Source organism: Protomyctophum bolini, assembly GCF_963924005.1.
Source record: "Protomyctophum bolini genome assembly, contig: SCAFFOLD_212, whole genome shotgun sequence".
Classification (NCBI taxonomy): domain Eukaryota; kingdom Metazoa; phylum Chordata; class Actinopteri; order Myctophiformes; family Myctophidae; genus Protomyctophum; species Protomyctophum bolini.
Genome location: NW_027665554.1, coordinates 102525 through 109550, shown reverse-complemented (window position 1 = coordinate 109550; position 7026 = coordinate 102525).

The window sequence follows — 7026 nt, the reverse complement described above, 5'->3', positions numbered from 1 at the left end:
GAAAGCAGCTTTTTGCTTCTATGGGCCGTCTGCATGGAACAAACTCCCACTGTACCTTCGTCAGGCAGCCTCTGTAGACATTTTTAAAGCTCAGCTCAAGACCCACTTCTACAACATTGCTTTTAATTGAGTTTTAATTTGCTGCATGTGGTGTTTTTATTATTATTTTATTTGTTTTTATTTGTTTTTATTTGTTTTTATTTGTTTTTATTTATTTTATGTTCTTATATTCAATGTTGTTCTTTGCCATTGTTTTATCATTTTTACTACTTATGTTTTATTGTATTCTATTTTTGCCCTGTGAAGCACTTTGCGCTACATTTATGTATGAAAGGTGCTATACAAATAAAGTTTATTATTATTATTATTATATAGTATATACCTGTACTTACATCCACAAACACAATGTTATATGCAATGACATGTATTTCACATTTAGTAGAAGTTGTTGGTTAGGTGAAGGATTATGCATGTTACATTAAATAGACCATGGCATAAGAAGCCCGATACTAGAGGGTCTACTGGTATCCTGTCTTGGCCGGGGTCAGATAGGTCAGACAGCCGAGAGATTCCAGGACAAGGCTTGCACTGACGACCATCATCTGGTTAGCGTTAAGGTTTGAGACACACACACATTTCTAAGAACACACACACATTTCTAAGAACACACACACACACACATACATCTGAACACACACACACACACACACTCTGACACACACACACTGACAATCGTACAAGTCTATTCGCATGCACGCACATGCACGCACATGCACGGAGTTGAGACAGGACAAAGGATTAGATATATATGAAATGTGCATCGTGGTCGGGGCTTCACTTGTAAGGGAGCACCCCACCTTATATGTCATGATTCGGCTGATCTGAATAAACTATATACAGTATATATTGGAAACAAAGGGATGCCTGGACTTCACTTTGTTCATTTGAACCTGCTTGAATAATCCACCATTATCAACATTAATTTACTACAATTGTTGTGGTGAAATATATCCCTTTAACTGGCTTTAGTGTAAGTGAGTTTACTATAACGAGTGAGAGAGCTCCACCCAGTACTACGATAGTACTACTAGTACTACTAAGTATGAGTACAAGTACCTTAAGCTGCACTTGAATGTTAAAAGTCTCTCTACTCTACAAAAAGCTTGAGTACTAAAACACTGATATATTGACGAAAAGCCTGTAAAGTTATGCAACGTTTTATAAACCTGTTGTCTTTGTAAACATTTCTATGAATAATAATAATAATATTAATATTTTACAGCTGTCTTTTCTCCAGAACTAAACTGCTGTAGAACATCAAACAACCACATTGGTTTTTTTTTATATAAATATATATATTTTATGCCTTTTTGATTTCTATCTGTTCTTTTCTACTCTACTAGCTTCCAGGCAAAAACAAAAACTTAACACATTTTATATATGTCCTGCCTATATACTAAATAAAGTGTGTCTTTTTTAAATTAAATATGTGTGTGCCACCAGGAAATGATTCTCCATTCATTTTCTCCATAGGCTTTTCAAAAAGTATTTATTTAAAGACGGTGACGCGTGGACAAAGCCAACTCGGATCATGACAAATCATGACAATGAACACTGTTTTGGGCAGATCAAATAATTTATAAGAAGAAAAACAAAACAAATAGTGTTGTCTCCTGCCTTTATTTTCTTCTTTCTAATGATGGCACAAAATATTTTGTTCATTGTCATGATTTGTCATGATCCGAGTTGGCTTTGTCCCATTTTTCATTGATTGGGAGTGAGTCTGTAGTTCTGACTGCAATGGGAAGTTCATTCCATAGTTTAGATTGGGAGTGAGTCTGTAGTTCTGACTGCAATGGGAAGTTCATTCCATGGTTTAGATTGGGAGTGAGTCTGTAGTTCTGACTGCAATGGGAAGTTTATTCCATAGTTTAGATTGGGAGTGAGTCTGTAGTTCTGACTGCAATGGGAAGTCCATTCCATAGTTTAGATTGGGAGTGAGTCTGTAGTCCATTCCATTATAAACAGCTCCATTGTGTTCAGACCTTAGAGTATATATACAATAGAGAAGACACCCAGAGGAAATCCTGAAGCGCAATGGACATAGTGGCCGAAGAAGGTATTGCAGTTTGGTAAGGTTTTGCCCTCAAACACATGAACGCGCACTAGGCTCCGCCCACTCCAGCAAGTTTCAGCCAGCTCTCTGAGCTCTGCCCCAGAGCGGAGCGCTGAGAGACTGACCGCATTAAAACCAGGAAATGTCGCATCAGGACTTTTGCTCATTACTTATTATTCTGTGTATATAAAATATAGATAATTTGTCTAATCTCTAGTTACATCAATATTGTTCTTGTAAAATAGTTGGTTTGTGACCAAGTATTAAGATTATAAAGATCGCTTATGTCATTTTGACGGCCAGGGACTTCCCATTCACTTACCATAGGCTTCTGCTGTAGAACTCCCGAGTCCGAATTCTTTTTTTTTTTTTTTTAAATAGCAGCTGTACATGAAATGTTAATGTTGATTTAGCATCAACATGATTATTTACCGATATAAATACATGGTTTGATAACCTACAAGTAGGCGAAAGTCATTTTCTGCCAGGCGTATGTCTCTCCATCTACCCCGTCTTCAAGCCTCCATCCCTGGGCAGAGGTTGAATGATTGACTGGTGGTCGTGGAGCTCTGTGCAGTGCCGTCTCTTTACAGTCTAAAATCAATGGTTAAATTATTCCATAACACTGAAAATGATCAATTTTCCAATTAAAATCAAATTATGGTTAAGTGTGTAAATTACATTTATTCTGTTTGGACAAAGTGCAGTTAAGAAAAGGTGGAGATCAAGGAAGAATTTCTCTATGTCACATGTGAAGTGTAAAACTGGGAATTTCACCCAAGGAATCCATGATGAAGTGCTAAGATAACCACAATAATAACCCAGATTCGTATTGATGTGCTTACCGAGATAATCAAAATGCTTTCATTTTAAACCAACCTCTGAATTAAAACATTGGGTTCTGCAAAAGTCACAGATCAAATTGCAATGATTTTTAAAATAATCTATTATTCACACTGGATAAACAACAGTGGGACTGGAATACTGTACATCCAAGGTACTCCTTCCTGATGGGATGCTATGGCAATGCTTACTATCAGAATATTTAACGTTTTCTTTTAAACATTTTTAACTAAATATCTTCCTTGGGTCCTATTAACAGAATAAGTGAACTTGGACACTAGGGGGGGTCAGTGCCTTAGAGTATATATACTCTAAGGTCAGTGGAGAACACATTTCCCTTAGGCACCATTTACACTGACAGCCAAATCTAGCCTGAATCAGATCTATCTGTGCCACATCCAGATTGGAATCTGATTTGTTTAAATAAGTCTAAATGGACAGGTCACATGGAATCTGTTTTTTTTTCCAATCCCCATTTAACATTCAGAGGTGAATTGTTAAAACCTGGTTCAGGAACATGACACCATATGCTGGATATATTTCATTAACCACTTTGTTTTACATTAAATAGCTAAAGAAAATGGAAAGCTCACATGCTGTGAGCTTGTACTCGTTTGTTTAGATAATCGATATATTTCATTAGGCACTTGTACTATATGTTCACCAGATTAGATTATGTTATATATTTTAGAATATTTCTATTAGAATTAAAATACCTAAAAGACAAAACACATTATTTTTTTATAGTCCATGTGATTCCACAAAAATGATCATGAAGACGCATAGGTTTGACATGATGATATCCAGTTCTGATATCCAATGAGAACAGAATGAGAATGAAACAATAAATGTATGTCTTAACCGATTGAGTAGGCTGCATGTTGTGGTAAGATTGTCTCCCTGTAATTTAAATTTTAGCTTGAAGGTCACAGGTGTCCCAGCTTAAACCAGAAGATGAAGTAATCATACAATCATCATCATACAATCATACAAACATCAACACAGTATGGCTCTATTCTGGATAGAATTATCCAATTATCCATTGGATAGAATATACATTGAAGTGAGGGGCACTCTTATCATCATACATCATCATACATCACATTCCGTGCTCAGTCAATGAAATCATCACTATGTGGTACACACAAACACAAAGCTGGGCATAGGAGGGGCTGGCACCCCTTGAAAATACCAACAAAACACAGACACAGTATTTTGGCTTAATCTCTTGAAGCAAGTTTAAGTGTGTTTTTGAGGGGTGCTATAGCCCCTCCAATGCATGTTTTGAGAGTGACATAATGAAGATATGTACCAATGCTAGGGTATAACTGGCTCTCGATGGTGACGTAACATGTACATGTATGTAATCAGATTACATACATGTGTTTATGCCTTGCTTTTCTTTGCTTTCTTTCTTTTCTTTCTCCATTGCTCTATAAAGCAAATCATGCAGCTACGGCATATGCATAAAACAACCCAAGTAACCACAGTGTACTACTCATCAACTTACAAATTACATATACATATATAGGCATTCAACATGCAAGTAGGTACTCGACAGTGCAGTTCTAGTTATACTAAATATTTCACAAATAAAATCATACAAATTATTTATCACAAAAAAAAGTCATGCAATACCATGACATTGGTATAGTGGTTTTCTGATGACACAATATTGTTTAAATTGCTTAAATGGCCTGGCTTAGTTTGAAGCCCACTCACCACGACAAGGTGCAGGCCGAGAGTGGGGACAAGACAGACACAAAGGGGGTAGGTAGGGGAGGTGGATAAAGCTGGGCAACGCACGCCAGTAGGCACAGGATACCTCTACTGTGCTCTACTGGTGGGGCAGCAGCAATAACCTGACAGCAGGGGTGGGGTGGCTGTGCATAGCTATCTAAAGCTGGGCAACGCACGCCAGTAGGCACAGAATACCTCTACTGGTGGGGCAGCAGCAATATAACCTGACAGCAGGGGTGGGTTGGCTGTGCATAGCTATCTAAAGCTGGGCAACGCACGCCAGTAGGCACAGAATACCTCTACTGGTGGGGCAGCAGCAATATAACCTGACAGCAGGGGGGGGGGGGGGGGTGGCTGTGCATAGCTATCTAAAGCTGGGCAACGCACGCCAGTAGGCACAGGATACCTCTACTGTGCTCTACTGGTGGGGCAGCAGCAATAACCTGACAGCAGGGGTGGGGTGGCTGTGCATAGCTATCTAAAGCTGGGCAACGCACGCCAGTAGGCACAGAATACCTCTACTGGTGGGGCAGCAGCAATATAACCTGACAGCAGGGGTGGGGTGGCTGTGCATAGCTATCTAAAGCTGGGCAACGCACGCCAGTAGGCACAGAATACCTCTACTGGTGGGGCAGCAGCAATATAACCTGACAGCAGGGGGGGGGGTGGGGTGGCTGTGCATAGCTATCTAAAGCTGGGCAACGCACGCCAGTAGGCACAGGATACCTCTACTGGTGGGGCAGCAGCAATATAACCTGACAGCAGGGGGGGGGGGGGGGTGGCTGTGCATAGCTATCTAAAGCTGGGCAACGCACGCCAGTAGGCACAGGATACCTCTACTGTGCTCTACTGGTGGGGCAGCAGCAATAACCTGACAGCAGGGGTGGGGTGGCTGTGCATAGCTATCTAAAGCTGGGCAACGCACGCCAGTAGGCACAGAATACCTCTACTGGTGGGGCAGCAGCAATAACCTGACAGCAGGGGGGGGGAGGGGGGGTGGCTGTGCATAGCTATCTAAAGCTGGGCAACGCACGCCAGTAGGCACAGAATACCTCTACTGGTGGGGCAGCAGCAATATAACCTGACAGCAGGGGGGGGTGGGGTGGCTGTGCATAGCTATCTAAAGCTGGGCAACGCACGCCAGTAGGCACAGAATACCTCTACTGGTGGGGCAGCAGCAATATAATCTGACAGCAGGGGGGGGGGGAGAGAACAATGAGGGGGGGGAGGAGTGGTCGAGACAGCATGAAAAACAATACAATAGACAACTATGTGCAAAGTTCCCATAAAAAATGGATGCAGATGTCTCCGATAAACCAATGTAGCCTACATGTTTTAGAATTTAGACAGATTTTGGAGTGTTCATTAATAGTGAATGCAGTTGTTTGGTATTGGACATTAGTCAGATGTTCATTAAACACTTGTGCACCGCCAAGATTGCTCCAAGGTTTACAATGAACATCGTCTTAATGTCATTTTACAGGCAGATTTTGGAGTGTTCATTAAACGTGAATGCAGTTGTTTGGTATTGGACATTAGTCAGATGTTCATTAAACACTTGTGCACCGCCAAGATTGCTCCAAGGTTTACAATGAACATTGTCTTAATGTCATTTTACAGGCAGGCAATATTTGGTGAATGATTTTGGCATATCAGGAGGGAGGTTTGACATTGAGTGTACGGTTGCTCAAGTGATAGGTAATAAATGATACGGGACACAAACAGATAAATGACACAGATACTGTATTTGTCATTGTAGATTGTATATACAAATACATAAATACATACACAGGATACATAAATGAATACAAAACTCAACTGAAATCAAATCAAATTTATTGATATAGTATGTTTAACATGACCAGGTCAACCAAAGTGCTGTACAGGTCAAAAGAAATCAAAGAGCAAACATAAATAAATAATATATAAAACTCAACTGAAACCAAATCAATCTTATTGATATAGCATGTTTAACATGACCAGGTCAACCAAAGTGCTGTACAGGTCAAAAGAAATCAAAGAGCAAACATAAATAAATAATATATAACATATAATGTAAACAAACATAAAATCATACATACAAAACACTTAGGTACATAAATATTGTAGGGGGAATACAATAGGTCATACACAACAAATATAACTCAGGGAATTACTTTTCTACTTGAGCAAACCTCTCAATACGGGTACTATATAGCTACTGGCCACTTTGTTGAATAATGTTGGTGAGTTTCTGTCTAATGGGTGCTTTTGCTATCTTTTCTGTTTCCCGTTTTGCCAAATGGTGCATCCTAATTTTGCAGTACAAGGAGGCTGCCATTTTCACC